Genomic DNA, 23,873 nt, shown 5'->3' on the forward strand with positions numbered 1-23,873 from the left:
CCAAGCTATATACTCTGCCATACAAGTGTCACCATGCATTTTTATACCGTATCTATAGCCCTACACCTTAATTCCGCAAAGGGTGGCCACAGACAAAACGCCTCCACGTCACTATTTTGCCCAAAGCTATATACTCTGCTATACAAGTGTCACCATGGATTTTTATACCGTATCTATAGCCCTACACCTTAATTCCGCAAAGGGTGGCCACAGACAAAACGCCTCCAAGTCGCTATTTTGCCCCAAGCTATATACTCTGCTATACAAGTGTCACCACGGATTTTTATACCGTATCTATAGCCCTACACCTTAATTCCGCAAAGGGTGGCCACAGACAAAACGCCTCCACGTCACTATTTTGCCCCATGCTATATACTCTGCTATACAAGTGTCACCATGGATTTTTATACCGTATCTATAGCCCTACACCTTAATTCCGAAAAGAGTGGCCACAGACAAAACGCCTCCACGTCACTATTTTGCCCCAAGCTATATACTCTGCTATACAAGTGTCACCATGGATTTTTATACCGTATCTATAACCCTACACCTTAATTCCGCAAAGGGTGGCCACAGACAAAACGCCTCCACGTCACTATTTTGCCCCAAGCTATATACTCTGCTATACAAGGGTCACCATCGATTTTTATACCGTATCAATAGCCCTACACCTTAATTCCGCAAAGGGTGGGCACAGACAAAACGCCTCCACGTCACTATTTTGCCCCAAGCTATATACTCTGCTATACAAGTGTCACCATGGATTTTTATACCGTATCTATAGCCCTACACCTTAATTCCGCAAAGGGTGGCCACAGACAAAACGCCTCCACATCACTATTTTGCCCCAAGCTATATACACTGCTATACAAGTGTCACCATGGATTTTTATACCGTATCTATAGCCCTACACCTTAATTCCGCAAAGGGTGGCCACAGACAAAACGCCTCCACGTCACTATTTTGCCCCAAGCTATATACTCTGCTATACAAGTGTCACCACGGATTTTTATACCGTATCTATACCCCTACACCTCAATTCCACAAAGGGTGGCCACAGACAAAACGCCTCCACGTCACTATTTTGCCCCAAGCTATATACTCTGCTATACAAGTGTCAACACGGATTTTTATACCGTATCTATAGCTTTATACCTTAATTCCGCAAAGGGTGGCCACAGACAAAACGCCTCCACGTCACTATTTTGCCCCAACCTATATACTCTGCTATACAAGTGTCACCATGGATTTTTATACCATATCTACAGCCCTACACCTTAATTCCGCAAAGGGTGGCCACAGACAAAACTCCTCCACGTCACTATTTTGCCCCAAGCTATATACTCTGCTATACAAGTGTCACCATGCATTTTTATACCGTATCTATAGCCCTACACCTTAATTCCGCAAAGGGTGGCCACAGACAAAACGCCTCCACGTCACTATTTTGCCCCAAGCTATATACACTGCTATACAAGTGTCAACACGGATTTTTATACCGTATCTATAGCTTTATACCTTAATTCCGCAAAGGGTGGCCACAGACAAAACGCCTCCACGTCACTATTTTGCCCCAACCTATATACTCTGCTATACAAGTGTCACCATGGATTTTTATACCATAGCTATAGCCCTACACCTTAATTCCGCAAAGGGTGGCCACAGACAAAACGCCTCCACGTAACTATTTTGCCCCAAGCTATATACTCTGCTATACAAGTGTCACCACGGATTTTTATACCGTATCTATAGCACTACACCTTAATTCCGCAAAGGGTGGCCACAGACAAAACGCCTCCACGTCACTATTTTGCCCCATGCTATATACTCTGCTATACAAGTGTCACCATGGATTTTTATACCGTATCTATAGCCCTACACCTTAATTCCGCAAAGGGTGGCCACAGACAAAACGCCTCCACGACACAATTCTGCCCCAAGCTATATACTCTGCTATACAAGTGTCACCACGGATTTTTATACCGTATCTATAGCCCTACACCTTAATTCCGAAAAGAGTGGCCACAGACAAAACGCCTCCACGTCACTATTTTGCCCCAAGCTATATACTCTGCTATACAAGTGTCACCATGGATTTTTATACCGTATCTATAACCCTACACCTTAATTCCGCAAAGGGTGGCCACAGACAAAACGCCTCCACGTCACTATTTTGCCCCAAGCTATATACTCTGCTATACAAGGGTCACCATCGATTTTTATACCGTATCTATAGCCCTACACCTTAATTCCGCAAAGGGTGGCCACAGACAAAACGCCTCCACGTCACTATTTTGCCCCAAGCTATATACTCTGCTATACAAGTGTCACCATGGATTTTTATACCGTATCTATAGCCCTACACCTTAATTCCGCAAAGGGTGGCCACAGACAAAACGCCTCCACGTCACTATTTTGCCCCAAGCTATATACTCTGCTATACAAGTGTCACCATGGATTTTTATACCGTATCTATAGCCCTACACCTTAATTCCGCAAAGGGTGGCCACAGACAAAACGCCTCCACATCACTATTTTGCCCCAAGCTATATACTCTGCTATACAAGTGTCACCATGGATTTTTATACCGTATCTATAGCCCTACACCTTAATTCCGCAAAGGGTGGTCACAGACAAAACGCCTCCACGTCACTATTTTGCCCCAAGCTATATACTCTGCTATACAAGTGTCACCACGGATTTTTATACCATATCTATAGCCCTACACCTTAATTCCGCAAAGGGTGGCCACAGACAAAACGCCTCCACGTCACTATTTTGCCCCAAGCTATATACTCTGCTATACAAGTGTCACCATGGATTTTTATACCGTATCTATAGCCATACATCTTAATTCCGCAAAGGGTGGCCACAGACAAAACGCCTCCACGTCACTATTTTGCCCCAAGCTATATACTCTGCTATACAAGTGTCACCATGGATTTTTATACCGTATCTATAACCCTACACCTTAATTCCGCAAAGGGTGGCCACAGACAAAACGCCTCCACGTCACTATTTTGCCCCAAGCTATATACTCTGCTATACAAGGGTCACCATCGATTTTTATACCGTATCTATACCCCTACACCTTAATTCCGCAAAGGGTGGCCACAGACAAAACGCCTCCACGTCACTATTTTGCCCCAAGCTATATACTCTGCTATACAAGTGTCACCATGGATTTTTATACCGTATCTATAGCCCTACACCTTAATTCCGCAAAGGGTGGGCACAGACAAAACGCCTCCACGTCATTATTTTGCCCCAAGCTATATACTCTGCTATACAAGTGTCACCATGGATTTTTATACCGTATCTATAGCCCTACACCTTAATTCCGCAAAGGGTGGCCACAGACAAAACGCCTCCACATCACTATTTTGCCCCAAGCTATATACACTGCTATACAAGTGTCACCATGGATTTTTATACCGTACCTATAGCCCTACACCTTAATTCCGCAAAGGGTGGCCACAGACAAAACGTCTCCACGTCACTATTTTGCCCCAAGCTATATACTCTGCTATACAAGTGTCACCACGGATTTTTATACCGTATCTATAGCCCTACACCTCAATTCCACAAAGGGTGGCCACAGACAAAACGCCTCCACGTCACTATTTTGCCCCAAGCTATATATTCTGCTATACAAGTGTCACCATGGATTTTTATACCGTATCTATAGCCCTACACCTTAATTCCGCAAAGGGTGGCCACAGACAAAAACGCCTCCACGTCACTACTTTGCCCCAAGCTATATACTCTGCTATACAAGTGTCAACACGGATTTTTATACCGTATCTATAGCTTTATACCTTAATTCCGCAAAGGGTGGCCACAGACAAAACGCCTCCACGTCACTATTTTGCCCAAACCTATATACTCTGCTATACAAGTGTCACCATGGATTTTTATACCATATCTATAGCCCTACACCTTAATTCCGCAAAGGGTGGCCAAAGACAAAACGCCTCCACGTCACTATTTTGCCTCAAGCTATATACTCTGCTATACAAGTGTCACCATGCATTTTTATACCGTATCTATAGCCCTACACCTTAATTCCGCAAAGGGTGGCCACAGACAAAACGCCTCCACGTCACTTTTGCCCCAAGCTATATACTCTGCTATACAAGTGTCAACACGGATTTTTATACCGTATCTATAGCTTTATACCTTAATTCCGCAAAGGGTGGCCACAGACAAAACGCCTCCACGTCACTATTTTGCCGCAACCTATATACTCTGCTATACAAGTGTCACCATGGATTTTTATACCGTATCTATAGCCCTACACCTTAATTCCGCAAAGGGTGGCCACAGACAAAACGCCTCCACGTCACTATTTTGCCCCAAGCTATATACTCTGCTATACAAGTGTCAACACGGATTTTTATACCGTATCTATAGCTTTATACCTTAATTCCGCAAAGGGTGGCCACAGACAAAACGCCTCCACGTCATTATTTTGCCCCAACCTATATACTCTGCTATACAAGTGTCACCATGGATTTTTATACCGTATCTATAGCCCTACACCTTAATTCCGCAAAGGGTGGCCACAGACAAAACGCCTCCACGTCACTATTTTGCCTCAAGCTATATACTCTGCTATACAAGTGTCACCATGCATTTTTATACCGTATCTATAGCCCTACACCTTAATTCCGCAAAGGGTGGCCACAGACAAAACGCCTCCACGTCACTTTTGCGCCAAGCTATATACTGTGCTATACAAGTGTCAACACGGATTTTTATACCGTATCTATAGCTTTATACCTTAATTCCGCAAAGGGTGGCCACAGACAAAACGCCTCCACGTCACTATTTTGCCCCAACCTATATACTCTGCTATACAAGTGTCACCATGGATTTTTATACCATATCTATAGCCCTACACCTTAATTCCGCAAAGGGTGGCCACAGACAAAACGCCTCCACGTCACTATTTTGCCCCAAGCTATATACTCTGCTATATAAGTGTCACCACGGATTTTTATACCGTATCTATAGCCCTATACCTTAATTCCGCAAAGGGTGGCCACAGACAAAACGCCTCCACGTCACTATTTTGCCCCAAGCTATATACTCTGCTATACAAGTGTCACCATGGATTTTTATACCGTATCTATAGCCCTACACCTTAATTCCGCAAAGGGTGGTCACAGACAAAACGCCTCCACGTCACTATTTTGCCCCAAGCTATATACTCTGCTATACAAGTGTCACCATGGATTTTTATACCGTATCTATAGCCCTACACCTTAATTCCGAAAAAGGGTGGCCACAGACAAAACGCCTCCACGTCACTATTTTGCCCCAAGCTATATACTCTGCTATACAAGTGTCACCACGGATTTTTATACCATATCTATAGCCCTACACCTTAATTCCGCAAAGGGTGGCCACAGACAAAACGCCTCCACGTCACTATTTTGCCCCAAGCTATATACTCTGCTATACAAGTGTCACCATGGATTTTTATACCGTATCTATAGCCATACATCTTAATTCCGCAAAGGGTGGCCACAGACAAAACGCCTCCACGTCACTATTTTGCCCCAAGCTATATACTCTGCTATACAAGTGTCACCATGGATTTTTATACCGTATCTATAACCCTACACCTTAATTCCGCAAAGGGTGGCCACAGACAAAACGCCTCCACGTCACTATTTTGCCCCAAGCTATATACTCTGCTATACAAGGGTCACCATCGATTTTTATACCGTATCTATAGCCCTACACCTTAATTCCGCAAAGGGTGGCCACAGACAAAACGCCTCCACGTCACTATTTTGCCCCAAGCTATATACTCTGCTATACAAGTGTCACCATGGATTTTTATACCGTATCTATAGCCCTACACCTTAATTCCGCAAAGGGTGGGCACAGACAAAACGCCTCCACGTCATTATTTTGCCCCAAGCTATATACTCTGCTATACAAGTGTCACCATGGATTTTTATACCGTATCTATAGCCCTACACCTTAATTCCGCAAAGGGTGGCCACAGACAAAACGCCTCCACATCACTATTTTGCCCCAAGCTATATACACTGCTATACAAGTGTCACCATGGATTTTTATACCGTACCTATAGCCCTACACCTTAATTCCGCAAAGGGTGGCCACAGACAAAACGTCTCCACGTCACTATTTTGCCCCAAGCTATATACTCTGCTATACAAGTGTCACCACGGATTTTTATACCGTATCTATAGCCCTACACCTCAATTCCACAAAGGGTGGCCACAGACAAAACGCCTCCACGTCACTATTTTGCCCCAAGCTATATACTCTGCTATACAAGTGTCACCATGGATTTTTATACCGTATCTATAGCCCTACACCTTAATTCCGCAAAGGGTGGCCACAGACAAAACGCCTCCACGTCACTACTTTGCCCCAAGCTATATACTCTGCTATACAAGTGTCAACACGGATTTTTATACCGTATCTATAGCTTTATACCTTAATTCCGCAAAGGGTGGCCACAGACAAAACGCCTCCACGTCACTATTTTGCCCAAACCTATATACTCTGCTATACAAGTGTCACCATGGATTTTTATACCATATCTATAGCCCTACACCTTAATTCCGCAAAGGGTGGCCACAGACAAAACGCCTCCACGTCACTATTTTGCCTCAAGCTATATACTCTGCTATACAAGTGTCACCATGCATTTTTATACCGTATCTATAGCCCTACACCTTAATTCCGCAAAGGGTGGCCACAGACAAAACGCCTCCACGTCACTTTTGCCCCAAGCTATATACTCTGCTATACAAGTGTCAACACGGATTTTTATACCGTATCTATAGCTTTATACCTTAATTCCGCAAAGGGTGGCCACAGACAAAACGCCTCCACGTCACTATTTTGCCGCAACCTATATACTCTGCTATACAAGTGTCACCATGGATTTTTATACCGTATCTATAGCCCTACACCTTAATTCCGCAAAGGGTGGCCAGAGACAAAACGCCTCCACGTCACTATTTTGCCCCAAGCTATATACTCTGCTATACAAGTGTCAACACGGATTTTTATACCGTATCTATAGCTTTATACCTTAATTCCGCAAAGGGTGGCCACAGACAAAACGCCTCCACGTCATTATTTTGCCCCAACCTATATACTCTGCTATACAAGTGTCACCATGGATTTTTATACCATATCTATAGCCCTACACCTTAATTCCGCAAAGGGTGGCCACAGACAAAACGCCTCCACGTCACTATTTTGCCCCAAGCTATATACTCTGCTATATAAGTGTCACCACGGATTTTTATACCGTATTTATAGCCCTATACCTTAATTCCGCAAAAGGGTGGCCACAGACAAAACGCCTCCACGTCACTATTTTGCCCCAAGCTATATACTCTGCTATACGTCACCACGGATTTTTATACCGTATCTATAGCCCTATATCTTAATTCCGCAAAGGGTGGCCAAAGACAAAACGCCTCCACGTCACTATTTTGCCCCAAGCTATATACTCTGCTATACAAGTGTCACCATGGATTTTTATACCGTATCTATAGCCCTACACCTTAATTCCGCAAAGGGTGGCCACAGACAAAACGCCTCCACGTCACTATTTTGCCCCAAGCTATATACTCTGCTATACAAGTGTCACCATGGATTTTTATACCGTATCTATAGCCCTACACCTTTTTTCCGCAAAGGGTGGCCACAGACAAAACGCCTCCACGTCACTATTTTGCCCCAAGCTATATACTCTGCTATACAAGTGTCACCATGGATTTTTATACCGTATCAATAGCCCTACACCTTAATTCCGCAAAGGGTGGCCACAGACAAAACGCCTCCACGTCACTATTTTGCCCCAAGCTATATACTCTGCTATACAAGTGTCACCATGGATTTTTATACCGTATCTATAGCCCTACACCTTAATTCCGCAAAGGGTGGCCACAGACAAAACGCCTCCACATCACTATTTTGCCCCAAGCTATATACACTGCTATACAAGTGTCACCATGGATTTTTATACCGTACCTATAGCCCTACACCTTAATTCCGCAAAGGGTGGCCACAGACAAAACGTCTCCACGTCACTATTTTGCCCCAAGCTATATACTCTGCTATACAAGTGTCACCACGGATTTTTATACCGTATCTATAGCCCTACACCTCAATTCCACAAAGGGTGGCCACAGACAAAACGCCTCCACGTCACTATTTTGCCCCAAGCTATATATTCTGCTATACAAGTGTCACCATGGATTTTTATACCGTATCTATAGCCCTACACCTTAATTCCGCAAAGGGTGGCCACAGACAAAACGCCTCCACGTCACTACTTTGCCCCAAGCTATATACTCTGCTATACAAGTGTCAACACGGATTTTTATACCGTATCTATAGCTTTATACCTTAATTCCGCAAAGGGTGGCCACAGACAAAACGCCTCCACGTCACTATTTTGCCCAAACCTATATACTCTGCTATACAAGTGTCACCATGGATTTTTATACCATATCTATAGCCCTACACCTTAATTCCGCAAAGGGTGGCCAAAGACAAAACGCCTCCACGTCACTATTTTGCCTCAAGCTATATACTCTGCTATACAAGTGTCACCATGCATTTTTATACCGTATCTATAGCCCTACACCTTAATTCCGCAAAGGGTGGCCACAGACAAAACGCCTCCACGTCACTTTTGCCCCAAGCTATATACTCTGCTATACAAGTGTCAACACGGATTTTTATACCGTATCTATAGCTTTATACCTTAATTCCGCAAAGGGTGGCCACAGACAAAACGCCTCCACGTCACTATTTTGCCGCAACCTATATACTCTGCTATACAAGTGTCACCATGGATTTTTATACCGTATCTATAGCCCTACACCTTAATTCCGCAAAGGGTGGCCACAGACAAAACGCCTCCACGTCACTATTTTGCCCCAAGCTATATACTCTGCTATACAAGTGTCAACACGGATTTTTATACCGTATCTATAGCTTTATACCTTAATTCCGCAAAGGGTGGCCACAGACAAAACGCCTCCACGTCATTATTTTGCCCCAACCTATATACTCTGCTATACAAGTGTCACCATGGATTTTTATACCGTATCTATAGCCCTACACCTTAATTCCGCAAAGGGTGGCCACAGACAAAACGCCTCCACGTCACTATTTTGCCTCAAGCTATATACTCTGCTATACAAGTGTCACCATGCATTTTTATACCGTATCTATAGCCCTACACCTTAATTCCGCAAAGGGTGGCCACAGACAAAACGCCTCCACGTCACTTTTGCGCCAAGCTATATACTGTGCTATACAAGTGTCAACACGGATTTTTATACCGTATCTATAGCTTTATACCTTAATTCCGCAAAGGGTGGCCACAGACAAAACGCCTCCACGTCACTATTTTGCCCCAACCTATATACTCTGCTATACAAGTGTCACCATGGATTTTTATACCATATCTATAGCCCTACACCTTAATTCCGCAAAGGGTGGCCACAGACAAAACGCCTCCACGTCACTATTTTGCCCCAAGCTATATACTCTGCTATATAAGTGTCACCACGGATTTTTATACCGTATCTATAGCCCTATACCTTAATTCCGCAAAGGGTGGCCACAGACAAAACGCCTCCACGTCACTATTTTGCCCCAAGCTATATACTCTGCTATACAAGTGTCACCATGGATTTTTATACCGTATCTATAGCCCTACACCTTAATTCCGCAAAGGGTGGTCACAGACAAAACGCCTCCACGTCACTATTTTGCCCCAAGCTACATACTCTGCTATACAAGTGTCACCATGGATTTTTATATCGTATCTATAGCCCTACACCTTAATTCCGAAAAAGGGTGGCCACAGACAAAACGCCTCCACGTCACTATTTTGCCCCAAGCTATATACTCTGCTATACAAGTGTCACCACGGATTTTTATACCATATCTATAGCCCTACACCTTAATTCCGCAAAGGGTGGCCACAGACAAAACGCCTCCACGTCACTATTTTGCCCCAAGCTATATACTCTGCTATACAAGTGTCACCATGGATTTTTATACCGTATCTATAGCCATACATCTTAATTCCGCAAAGGGTGGCCACAGACAAAACGCCTCCACGTCACTATTTTGCCCCAAGCTATATACTCTGCTATACAAGTGTCACCATGGATTTTTATACCGTATCTATAACCCTACACCTTAATTCCGCAAAGGGTGGCCACAGACAAAACGCCTCCACGTCACTATTTTGCCCCAAGCTATATACTCTGCTATACAAGGGTCACCATCGATTTTTATACCGTATCTATAGCCCTACACCTTAATTCCGCAAAGGGTGGCCACAGACAAAACGCCTCCACGTCACTATTTTGCCCCAAGCTATATACTCTGCTATACAAGTGTCACCATGGATTTTTATACCGTATCTATAGCCCTACACCTTAATTCCGCAAAGGGTGGGCACAGACAAAACGCCTCCACGTCATTATTTTGCCCCAAGCTATATACTCTGCTATACAAGTGTCACCATGGATTTTTATACCGTATCTATAGCCCTACACCTTAATTCCGCAAAGGGTGGCCACAGACAAAACGCCTCCACATCACTATTTTGCCCCAAGCTATATACACTGCTATACAAGTGTCACCATGGATTTTTATACCGTACCTATAGCCCTACACCTTAATTCCGCAAAGGGTGGCCACAGACAAAACGTCTCCACGTCACTATTTTGCCCCAAGCTATATACTCTGCTATACAAGTGTCACCACGGATTTTTATACCGTATCTATAGCCCTACACCTCAATTCCACAAAGGGTGGCCACAGACAAAACGCCTCCACGTCACTATTTTGCCCCAAGCTATATATTCTGCTATACAAGTGTCACCATGGATTTTTATACCGTATCTATAGCCCTACACCTTAATTCCGCAAAGGGTGGCCACAGACAAAACGCCTCCACGTCACTACTTTGCCCCAAGCTATATACTCTGCTATACAAGTGTCAACACGGATTTTTATACCGTATCTATAGCTTTATACCTTAATTCCGCAAAGGGTGGCCACAGACAAAACGCCTCCACGTCACTATTTTGCCCAAACCTATATACTCTGCTATACAAGTGTCACCATGGATTTTTATACCGTATCTATAGCCCTACACCTTAATTCCGCAAAGGGTGGCCAGAGACAAAACGCCTCCACGTCACTATTTTGCCCCAAGCTATATACTCTGCTATACAAGTGTCAACACGGATTTTTATACCGTATCTATAGCTTTATACCTTAATTCCGCAAAGGGTGGCCACAGACAAAACGCCTCCACGTCATTATTTTGCCCCAACCTATATACTCTGCTATACAAGTGTCACCATGGATTTTTATACCATATCTATAGCCCTACACCTTAATTCCGCAAAGGGTGGCCACAGACAAAACGCCTCCACGTCACTTTTGCCCCAAGCTATATACTCTGCTATACAAGTGTCAACACGGATTTTTATACCGTATCTATAGCTTTATACCTTAATTCCGCAAAGGGTGGCCACAGACAAAACGCCTCCACGTCACTATTTTGCCGCAACCTATATACTCTGCTATACAAGTGTCACCATGGATTTTTATACCGTATCTATAGCCCTACACCTTAATTCCGCAAAGGGTGGCCAGAGACAAAACGCCTCCACGTCACTATTTTGCCCCAAGCTATATACTCTGCTATACAAGTGTCAACACGGATTTTTATACCGTATCTATAGCTTTATACCTTAATTCCGCAAAGGGTGGCCACAGACAAAACGCCTCCACGTCATTATTTTGCCCCAACCTATATACTCTGCTATACAAGTGTCACCATGGATTTTTATACCATATCTATAGCCCTACACCTTAATTCCGCAAAGGGTGGCCACAGACAAAACGCCTCCACGTCACTTTTGCCCCAAGCTATATACTCTGCTATACAAGTGTCAACACGGATTTTTATACCGTATCTATAGCTTTATACCTTAATTCCGCAAAGGGTGGCCACAGACAAAACGCCTCCACGTCACTATTTTGCCCCAACCTATATACTCTGCTATACAAGTGTCACCATGGATTTTTATACCATATCTATAGCCCTACACCTTAATTCCGCAAAGGGTGGCCACAGACAAAACGCCTCCACGTCACTATTTTGCCCCAAGCTATATACTCTGCTATATAAGTGTCACCACGGATTTTTATACCGTATTTATAGCCCTATACCTTAATTCCGCAAAAGGGTGGCCACAGACAAAACGCCTCCACGTCACTATTTTGCCCCAAGCTATATACTCTGCTATACGTCACCACGGATTTTTATACCGTATCTATAGCCCTATATCTTAATTCCGCAAAGGGTGGCCAAAGACAAAACGCCTCCACGTCACTATTTTGCCCCAAGCTATATACTCTGCTATACAAGTGTCACCATGGATTTTTATACCGTATCTATAGCCCTACACCTTAATTCCGCAAAGGGTGGCCACAGACAAAACGCCTCCACGTCACTATTTTGCCCCAAGCTATATACTCTGCTATACAAGTGTCACCATGGATTTTTATACCGTATCTATAGCCCTACACCTTTTTTCCGCAAAGGGTGGCCACAGACAAAACGCCTCCACGTCACTATTTTGCCCCAAGCTATATACTCTGCTATACAAGTGTCACCATGGATTTTTATACCGTATCAATAGCCCTACACCTTAATTCCGCAAAGGGTGGCCACAGACAAAACGCCTCCACGTCACTATTTTGCCCCAAGCTATATACTCTGCTATACAAGTGTCACCATGGATTTTTATACCGTATCTATAGCCCTACACCTTAATTCCGCAAAGGGTGGCCACAGACAAAACGCCTCCACATCACTATTTTGCCCCAAGCTATATACACTGCTATACAAGTGTCACCATGGATTTTTATACCGTACCTATAGCCCTACACCTTAATTCCGCAAAGGGTGGCCACAGACAAAACGTCTCCACGTCACTATTTTGCCCCAAGCTATATACTCTGCTATACAAGTGTCACCACGGATTTTTATACCGTATCTATAGCCCTACACCTCAATTCCACAAAGGGTGGCCACAGACAAAACGCCTCCACGTCACTATTTTGCCCCAAGCTATATATTCTGCTATACAAGTGTCACCATGGATTTTTATACCGTATCTATAGCCCTACACCTTAATTCCGCAAAGGGTGGCCACAGACAAAACGCCTCCACGTCACTACTTTGCCCCAAGCTATATACTCTGCTATACAAGTGTCAACACGGATTTTTATACCGTATCTATAGCTTTATACCTTAATTCCGCAAAGGGTGGCCACAGACAAAACGCCTCCACGTCACTATTTTGCCCAAACCTATATACTCTGCTATACAAGTGTCACCATGGATTTTTATACCATATCTATAGCCCTACACCTTAATTCCGCAAAGGGTGGCCAAAGACAAAACGCCTCCACGTCACTATTTTGCCTCAAGCTATATACTCTGCTATACAAGTGTCACCATGCATTTTTATACCGTATCTATAGCCCTACACCTTAATTCCGCAAAGGGTGGCCACAGACAAAACGCCTCCACGTCACTTTTGCCCCAAGCTATATACTCTGCTATACAAGTGTCAACACGGATTTTTATACCGTATCTATAGCTTTATACCTTAATTCCGCAAAGGGTGGCCACAGACAAAACGCCTCCACGTCACTATTTTGCCGCAACCTATATACTCTGCTATACAAGTGTCACCATGGATTTTTATACCGTATCTATAGCCCTACACCTTAATTCCGCAAAGGGTGGCCACAGACAAAACGCCTCCACGTCACTATTTTGCCCCAAGCTATATACTCTGCTATACAAGTGTCAACACGGATTTTTATACCGTATCTATAGCTTTATACCTTAATTCCGCAAAGGGTGGCCACAGACAAAACGCCTCCACGTCATTATTTTGCCCCAACCTATATACTCTGCTATACAAGTGTCACCATGGATTTTTATACCGTATCTATAGCCCTACACCTTAATTCCGCAAAGGGTGGCCACAGACAAAACGCCTCCACGTCACTATTTTGCCTCAAGCTATATACTCTGCTATACAAGTGTCACCATGCATTTTTATACCGTATCTATAGCCCTACACCTTAATTCCGCAAAGGGTGGCCACAGACAAAACGCCTCCACGTCACTTTTGCGCCAAGCTATATACTGTGCTATACAAGTGTCAACACGGATTTTTATACCGTATCTATAGCTTTATACCTTAATTCCGCAAAGGGTGGCCACAGACAAAACGCCTCCACGTCACTATTTTGCCCCAACCTATATACTCTGCTATACAAGTGTCACCATGGATTTTTATACCATATCTATAGCCCTACACCTTAATTCCGCAAAGGGTGGCCACAGACAAAACGCCTCCACGTCACTATTTTGCCCCAAGCTATATACTCTGCTATATAAGTGTCACCACGGATTTTTATACCGTATCTATAGCCCTATACCTTAATTCCGCAAAGGGTGGCCACAGACAAAACGCCTCCACGTCACTATTTTGCCCCAAGCTATATACTCTGCTATACAAGTGTCACCATGGATTTTTATACCGTATCTATAGCCCTACACCTTAATTCCGCAAAGGGTGGTCACAGACAAAACGCCTCCACGTCACTATTTTGCCCCAAGCTATATACTCTGCTATACAAGTGTCACCATGGATTTTTATACCGTATCTATAGCCCTACACCTTAATTCCGAAAAAGGGTGGCCACAGACAAAACGCCTCCACGTCACTATTTTGCCCCAAGCTATATACTCTGCTATACAAGTGTCACCACGGATTTTTATACCATATCTATAGCCCTACACCTTAATTCCGCAAAGGGTGGCCACAGACAAAACGCCTCCACGTCACTATTTTGCCCCAAGCTATATACTCTGCTATACAAGTGTCACCATGGATTTTTATACCGTATCTATAGCCATACATCTTAATTCCGCAAAGGGTGGCCACAGACAAAACGCCTCCACGTCACTATTTTGCCCCAAGCTATATACTCTGCTATACAAGTGTCACCATGGATTTTTATACCGTATCTATAACCCTACACCTTAATTCCGCAAAGGGTGGCCACAGACAAAACGCCTCCACGTCACTATTTTGCCCCAAGCTATATACTCTGCTATACAAGGGTCACCATCGATTTTTATACCGTATCTATAGCCCTACACCTTAATTCCGCAAAGGGTGGCCACAGACAAAACGCCTCCACGTCACTATTTTGCCCCAAGCTATATACTCTGCTATACAAGTGTCACCATGGATTTTTATACCGTATCTATAGCCCTACACCTTAATTCCGCAAAGGGTGGCCACAGACAAAACGCCTCCACGTCATTATTTTGCCCCAAGCTATATACTCTGCTATACAAGTGTCACCATGGATTTTTATACCGTATCTATAGCCCTACACCTTAATTCCGCAAAGGGTGGCCACAGACAAAACGCCTCCACATCACTATTTTGCCCCAAGCTATATACTCTGCTATACAAGTGTCACCATGGATTTTTATACCGTACCTATAGCCCTACACCTTAATTCCGCAAAGGGTGGCCACAGACAAAACGTCTCCACGTCACTATTTTGCCCCAAGCTATATACTCTGCTATACAAGTGTCACCACGGATTTTTATACCGTATCTATAGCCCTACACCTCAATTCCACAAAGGGTGGCCACAGACAAAACGCCTCCACGTCACTATTTTGCCCCAAGCTATATACTCTGCTATACAAGTGTCACCATGGATTTTTATACCGTATCTATAGCCCTACACCTTAATTCCGCAAAGGGTGGCCACAGACAAAACGCCTCCACGTCACTACTTTGCCCCAAGCTATATACTCTGCTATACAAGTGTCAACACGGATTTTTATACCGTATCTATAGCTTTATACCTTAATTCCGCAAAGGGTGGCCACAGACAAAACGCCTCCACGTCACTATTTTGCCCAAACCTATATACTCTGCTATACAAGTGTCACCATGGATTTTTATACCATATCTATAGCCCTACACCTTAATTCCGCAAAGGGTGGCCACAGACAAAACGCCTCCACGTCACTATTTTGCCTCAAGCTATATACTCTGCTATACAAGTGTCACCATGCATTTTTATACCGTATCTATAGCCCTACACCTTAATTCCGCAAAGGGTGGCCACAGACAAAACGCCTCCACGTCACTTTTGCCCCAAGCTATATACTCTGCTATACAAGTGTCAACACGGATTTTTATACCGTATCTATAGCTTTATACCTTAATTCCGCAAAGGGTGGCCACAGACAAAACGCCTCCACGTCACTATTTTGCCGCAACCTATATACTCTGCTATACAAGTGTCACCATGGATTTTTATACCGTATCTATAGCCCTACACCTTAATTCCGCAAAGGGTGGCCAGAGACAAAACGCCTCCACGTCACTATTTTGCCCCAAGCTATATACTCTGCTATACAAGTGTCAACACGGATTTTTATACCGTATCTATAGCTTTATACCTTAATTCCGCAAAGGGTGGCCACAGACAAAACGCCTCCACGTCATTATTTTGCCCCAACCTATATACTCTGCTATACAAGTGTCACCATGGATTTTTATACCATATCTATAGCCCTACACCTTAATTCCGCAAAGGGTGGCCACAGACAAAACGCCTCCACGTCACTATTTTGCCCCAAGCTATATACTCTGCTATACAAGTGTCACCACGGATTTTTATACCGTATCTATAGCTTTATACCTTAATTCCGCAAAGGGTGGCCACAGACAAAACGCCTCCACGTCACTATTTTGCCCCAAGCTATATACTCTGCTATACAAGTGTCACCATGGATTTTTATACCGTATCTATAGCCCTACACCTTAATTCCGCAAAGGGTGGCCACAGACAAAACGCCTCCACGTCACTATTTTGCCCCAAGCTATATACTCTGCTATATAAGTGTCACCATGGATTTTTATACCGTATCTATAGCCCTACACCTTAATTCCGCAAAAGGGTGGCCACAGACAAAACGCCTCCAAGTCGCTATTTTGCCCCAAGCTATATACTCTGCTATACAAGTGTCACCATAGTTTTTTTATAAAGAGTATCTACCATCCATCCAGTCCTCCATTAACTATACCCTATCTCTAGCCTGACGCCCTAATCCCACAAAGGGTGGCCGCAGACAAAACGCCTCCAAGTCGCTCAGTCACCCACCATTTGACTGCCCTCCCCCCTCCCTCGCATACCTCTCAACTCCCTCCCTCCACTTCATCCTCGGTCTCCCCCTCCCTCCACCTACATACACCCTCTTAGTCTTCCAGTAACACCCCAATTACATAACCTCACCTGTACAGCAATTACAATCACATTACTTAACCTCACCTGTACAGCAATTACAATCACATTACATAACCTCACCTGTACAGCAATTACAATCACATTACATAACCTCACCTGTACAGCAATTACAATCACATTACATAACCTCACCTGTACAGCAATTACAATCACATTACAAAATCCCTAAACATGTACTGATTTCTACCTGATATTGTCTAAGCCTCTATTATAATGTAACTTCCCTATTCAAACTTGTAAACTAATGTGAACAGGTATTCTCAATTAAAGAAGCTCCCCCAACATCTTTCCCTTAGCGATTTATTTTTTATGGCTGGTTGATATCCTTCTAGAAGTTATTTATGCAGAGTACGGCAATATTGGACGGATTTATATACAGTAGTTAACAGAACGGTAAAAAAGTTACTTATGAAAAGGTGTTAGGGAGTTCTGGTTAATATCTTTCTGAAAGTTATTTATGCAGACTATGGCAATATTGGAAGGATTTTTATTAGTGTTAGGGAGCTGATTAATAGTTTTGCAAAATATTTATGCAGAGTATGGCAAAAATGGCAGGATTTACATGGCAAGGATAAACCAAACTACTTAGGGAAAGGTGTTAGGGAACTGATTACTAGTTCTGCAAAATATTTATGCGGTGTATGGCAATAATGGCAGGACTTACATGGCAAGGACAGTAAGAATAAACTACTTATAAAAAGGTGTTAGGCAGCTTAATCGCCAATCTGACCCATGCTACTATAAAATTTAGTAATTCACAAGGCCATGTCTGGTAGTGGAGGATTAAAACTAACCCATCTAGTTTGTCTCCTAAGCTGATTAAAATATCTAATTCCGTCAGGGGTGGCCACAAACAAATCGCCTCCATGTTGCTGTCCCCCACCATTTCACTGCCCTGCTCCCAGCTCACACCTCCCTCCCATATACCTCTCCAATCCATCCCTCCAACGCATCCTCGGCCTCCCCCTTCCCCCCTCCACCTCACTCATACTCTCTTGCTGTCTATCCTCTCTACACAGCCAAATAAAATACATTAGTTTAAAGATCAGCTACAGCACAGCATCTGAAAAACCTGTTAGCTTTTCCACTGAACCCTTTTATATTTCAGAGAACCCAGTGGACTGCAGGTTGGCTTCCCTCCACTATCTTCCATTCAGGGGACAGAGAGTACAACTAACACTATTCCATCACTGTTACTACAAATTTAATATACAAATGAGTCTCCTTGGTTACTAGTCAAAATCGTCTCCACCTGCCCTGAGCCGAAAAGGTAAGGAAAAAAAAAAATACTTAACTGAAAATCCTTCGTCCGTTGAATCCAAACACCCGTCTTGACCTTGAATTCCAACCCCGTCTTCTTGGTCGCTTGAATTCAAACCACTATTGGTCGCCTGAATTCAAACCAGTCTTCTTGGTCGCTTGAATTCCAACCCCCGTCTTCTTGGTCGCATTAACTCACTCCCGTCTTCTTGGTCGCATTAACTCACTCCCGTCTTCTTGGTCGCTTGAATTCAAACAAGTCTTCTTAGTCGCTTGAATTCCAACCCCCGTCTTCTTGGTCGCTTGAATTCAAACCCGTCTTCTTGGTCACTTGAATTCATCTTGGTCACGAATTCAAACTTCGTCGGTTGAAATTAGACACTGAAAAAATGAGTTGTCTTAATCATTTGTAGGCTATCCCTCGAAATTTCAAATAGTTTTATGCTTTCTACTACCACTATTTTGGAAAACTATTTGGAAAGCTATTAACTCCAAATTATGCCCTGAATATTAAAATTTGGGGAAAAACATCAATTAAATGAAACACGCATTTCAAAAACTACCCATCTAGCTTCACGAACTTTGCTTGCTGCTGGTACCGTCGCCATCTTTAAAGTCCATCTCTGTAAACATTAACACCATATGGGCTGCTAGTCACGATAAAGTGCAATGGAAAGTGTGGAGGACCATGCTACGATCGTATTCTGACAGAGGTAAAGTGTGGAGGACCATGCTACGATCGTATTCTGACAGAGGTAAAGAGAATAAAAGATACAGGAGAAAAATCAACTGAAGCTTGCATATGGGACGGACGACTTAAAAAACCAAAGCCCCTCTCGGTTAAATATTCCATAAAATCAAGTTTACCGGACTTCCATTAACGTCAAGCTAAGTCGAAAGTTTTAAAAGTTCCATCGTATGAAAGTAAACTAGATTACACATTATTAAAGGAATTTGTTGGACGAAAAAGGAAATTATACTTACCCAAAGAGTAACAGGACCCCCTACCAGCACGGCCCAACTCAGAATGAGCCGGCGACCAAGAGAAACGTACCTCCCCCCACCCCCTCCTTCCCTCCCCAACCCCCTTCTCTCCATTCCTCCCGTCCACCCTCCTCCACTTCGGCCCTTCCACTCCATTATGTAGTTTCCGTATTTTTTTTGTGTATATGTATTAATTTATACGGATGTGTGTACGGTATGTGTTCATGTATGTGTATGTATGTATGTGTAATTTCCATTTCTCATGATTAGCGTCAAGATAATGGCTACTTGTACCGTCTTTCTTTTGGGATATAAGAATACATACATATTTATGAATATTAGGTGAGTGTATATGTATGTTAAGGATTATTTTAATTTGGATCTCAGAAGACAGTAGTTTCCTCCAACCCCCTCCTTCTCTCCGCCCCCCTACTTTCTTCCCTCCTCCTCCCTCTCTCCGTCCCCCACTTCCCCTCCTCCTCCGTCTCTCCGACCCCCACCACCTCTCCTCCATCCCCCTTTCTCCTCCCTACCTCCCCTCCTCCTTCCATCCTCCACCTCTCCTTCCCCCTCCTCCGTCCCTCACTACCTCCATCCCTCTTTATTCCTCCTCTCCTCCCTCCTTCCTTTTCTCCAAAAAAAGCCGGCAGAAATTCCTTTACCCCCTTCCTCCCTCCCTCCACGTCCCTCCATCACTCCCTCCCTCCACGCCCCCCCCCCCTTCCTCCCTCCCGCCTTCTCTCCCTCCATCCCTCCACGGCCTGCCATCTACGGAGTTCTGTAATATTCAAACATACCCTTTTCTTTCTTTATTTTTTTACCTTAACCTGCCCTCGTTACGGGTGACGTACATACAGGTTCATTCTGCCTTCTACTAAACTATTACATTCTGGAAGGATTTATTTAAGGGACCTTGTTGGTGGGACACAAGTCAAGAGTGAGAGCAGTGGAAATGGGTTATTTGAGAGAAGCCTGTGGAGTTACATGGAGAGACAGACTGACGGAAGAGGAAGTAAAGGAGCGTTGTGGTGTGGATGTGGATGTGATAGAAAGCGTTAGGACAGTGGTTCTCAACTGGTGGTCCACGGTGACTTTTTGGGTGGTCCACAGGACGTTCACTATATTTGGTAATAAACTGGAGATTGGTGCATATATTTTTTAATTTATTGAATATTCAGTACGATAAATTTTATCAAAATTAATAATTGGCCATTCATTTTATTGTATTAATCCTACTGATTATTCCAGCATGACTGATACCCAGATCTGTCAACACATGCAGTCAGATGTCTTCTGCCATTTGCATCAACTTCCATGTGTGACAGCAGATTATCATGTTTGTTGCACATTAAGTCCAAACAGAGGAATCGGCTTGCAGTGGAAAGCGATATTCATTCATTCATTGCCAGACGCCATGTATCCCAGACGGGGTGGCCAAGGGCTTAGAGTTAATTGTTTTACAGGGAGGGGCACTAATCCTCTACCAACCCCACTTGACGTAGGGATGCCAACAGCATCTGGTGTTCCCAGGCGGTCACCCATCCAAGTACTAACCAGACCCAACGTTGCTTAACTTCGCTGATCGAACGGGAAGCGGTGTACTCAACGTGGTATGCATTACCAAGTACCACTCATAACATTGAGAAGCTTGTCAGTGAGAAGAGAATCCAAAAGTCTGGTTGTAAAGAAAAATGTTGGTTGTATACTCCTACATAATTTCAAAATTCTGTTTGTTAGAAATAAATTTCACAGCAAAATGTCATAGAATTGTTCATGTACTTCCTGGAAATTATGTTTGGAAGAAATATATTTCAGACCAAAATGTCAGCTGTCCACTATTTTATATAATTTCTCGAAAATCTTTTTGTAAGAATTATATTTCTAACCAAAATGTTTGTTGTCTATGCTTTATTTATCATTACTCAAAAATGAAATGGTCCACGATATTTTTTTAATCGGGCTGGTGATCCATGGCCTGAAACGAGTTGAGAACCACTGCGTTAGGAGAAACACACTGAGGTGGTTTGGCCATGTGGAGAGGATGGAAAGTGAGAGACTGACGAGGAGTGTATGTGAGTGAGGTGGAGGGGGAGAGGGAGGGGGAGGCCGAGAATGAGTGGAGAGGTATATGAGGGAGAGGGTGTGAGATGGGAGCAGGGCAGTGAAACGGAGTTGGACAGGGCGACATGGAGGCGATTTGTTTATGGCCATCCCCCACGGGATTAAGGCGTCTGGCAATAGATAGATAGATAATACAGGTAATATACTGTATATGATGCATATAAGATATAAACAACATAGATAAAGTATATAGAAATATAAATAATATGTATATATGAGTATTATATTATCATGCCTGCACCTATCATTACTATCATCACCACTACCATCACCACCACCAGAGCCAGCACCACCATCACCACCACCCTTCTTTACCAGCGTCATCATCATCACAACGGTACGGCGCGTCACACTGTATTGCTCTTAGTCATTATCCTTTACTCATTACTCTTATCACTGGTCCTTCCTTCCTCCTCCAGACCATTTGACTCACCTGACTCAACGCCTCACCTTTAAACACACACGGCTTTACAATTCAACCAGTCCTATAAGAATGTCACCATCTTCCTCTTCCCCCCGGCTACATTCTTACTTTATAGTCTTCGTGGACTTCGAAGGGAGGGAAGGAGGAGGAGAGAAGAGGGTTAGGAAGGGAGAAGAAGCCGAGGTGAGGAGGAGGAGGAGGAGGAGGAGGAGGAGGGGAGATGCGAGAGAGGCTGAAAGGAAAGGGGGACGCGAGAGAAGAGAAAGAAGAAAGGAAGGAAAGAAGCGCGTGGAAAGACCTAGACTGGGACGGGCAAACAGAGTGGCAACTGGAGGTGCAGGGGAGGCAGGGAAAATAATGGCTTTAGGACTTATTAGGTGAGGATGAGAAGGATGTGGAGGAGGAGGAGGAGGAGGAGAAGGATGTGGAGGATGAGGAGGATGTGGAGGAGGAGGATGTGGAGGATGACGAGGAGGAGAAGGAGGAGGAGGAGGAGAATTAGGTGGTGGTGTGGACAGAAGAGAAATAAGAGCACAAGACAGAGGAGGAAGGACAAGAGGAAGGAGAAGAAGGGGAGAATGAGGGAGAGGAGGAAGGAGAGGATGAGGAAGAGAAGGATGGGGAGGATGAGGGAGAAGGGGAGGAAGAGGGAAAGGAGGAAAGGGAGGATGAGGGAGAGGAAGAAGGGGAGGGGGAGGAAGAGAAGGAAGAGGAGAAGGAGAGAGAAGGAGGATGGAAGAAAGGAGAGAGAAGAGGAAGAGGGCAAGAAGAGAGAGGAGGAAGGAGGGAAGAAGAGAAAGGAGGAAGGTAGGAAGGAGACAGAGGAGGAAGAAAGGAAGGAGAGAGAAGAGGATGGAGGGAAGGAGAAAGCAGAGGAAGGAGGGAAGGAAGGAGTGGAGGAAGGAAGGAAAGATAGAAGGGGAGGAGAGAAAGATGCAGTGGAGGAAGGAGTGGAGGAAGGAGAGAAGAAGAAAAAAGAGGAAGGAGAGAAGGAGAAAAAAGAGGAAGGAGAGAAGGAGAAAAAAGAGGAAGGAGAGAAGAAAAAAGAGGAAGGAGAGAAGAAGAAAAAAGAGGAAGGAGAGAAGAAGAAAAAAGAGGAAGGAGAGAAGAAAAAAGAGGAAGGAGAGAGAGGATGAGGAGGAGGAGGTTTAAGATGAGAGGGGCCAGAGCACACCTAAAGCCAAAACCAACCCACCATCTCTTTACAAGGCCATTCACCGCGCCAGGCAGATTGGTGGTGCGGCCAAGATGAATGCGTCAGTCAAGAGGGCACCCAGTACAGGTCGTCTGCTTAAGGGGCACCCAGTACAGGTCGTCTGCTTAAGGGGCACCCAGTACAGGTCGTCTGCTTAAGGGGCACCCAGTACAGGTCGTCTGCTTAAGGGGCACCCAGTACAGGTCGTCTGCTTAAGGGGCATCCAGTACAGGTCGTCTGCTTAAGGGGCTGACACCCAGTACAGGTCGTCTGCTTAAGGGGCTGACACCCAGTACAGGTCGTCTGCTTAAGGGGCTGACACCCAGTACAGGTCGTCTGCTTAAGGGGCACCCAGTACAGGTCGTCTGCTTAAGGGACATCCAGTACAGGTCGTCTGCTTAAGGGGCATCCAGTACAGGT

General features: G+C 44.1%; 1 pseudogene; it reads right to left on the reverse strand.

Annotated features, from left to right (window-relative positions):
• Positions 1-21,218: 21,218 nt before the first annotated feature.
• Positions 21,219-21,335, reverse strand: LOC145393878 (5S ribosomal RNA; annotated as a pseudogene).
• Positions 21,336-23,873: the final 2,538 nt, after the last annotated feature.

Source organism: Coenobita brevimanus, chromosome 25 (assembly GCF_032717465.1).
Source record: "Coenobita brevimanus isolate Jiangsu-jjx chromosome 25, ASM3271746v2, whole genome shotgun sequence".
NCBI lineage: Eukaryota > Metazoa > Arthropoda > Malacostraca > Decapoda > Coenobitidae > Coenobita > Coenobita brevimanus.